Raw genomic sequence first — 455 nt, forward strand, 5'->3', positions numbered from 1 at the left:
AAATTTCCGATGGTCCAATCCTCGGAAGTTCCGACGAAATATTCCTCGGAATTTGCATCGGGAATTTCCGAGGAACGTAGCCATCGGAAATTTCCGAGGAACGTAGCCATCGGAAATTTCCGAGGAACGTAACCCCTCGGAAAATTCCGAGGAACATTCCCTTGGATTTTTTTTTAAAATTCCGACGACTTATTCCGAGGAAAAGGTCGTCAGAAATTTCCGAGGGTACTTTTCCTCGGAATTTCGAAAAAATTATTTTTTTTAAAATAATTAATTTTTTTTTTAAATTAAAATATGTGAAATTTAAATTCGAAAATATAAAATTAAAATTAAAACTAAAAACATATTAGATAATTCAAAGTTCTACAAATAAAAATAAAACATTCCGAGTTTTTGGTAAAAAAAAAAAAACTACGGGTCTTGAATGTTCGGGAACACCTCGTTCGGGTACATCC

The sequence above is a fragment of the Brassica oleracea genome, chromosome C2, assembly GCF_000695525.1.
Source record: "Brassica oleracea var. oleracea cultivar TO1000 chromosome C2, BOL, whole genome shotgun sequence".
Lineage (NCBI taxonomy): Eukaryota > Viridiplantae > Streptophyta > Magnoliopsida > Brassicales > Brassicaceae > Brassica > Brassica oleracea.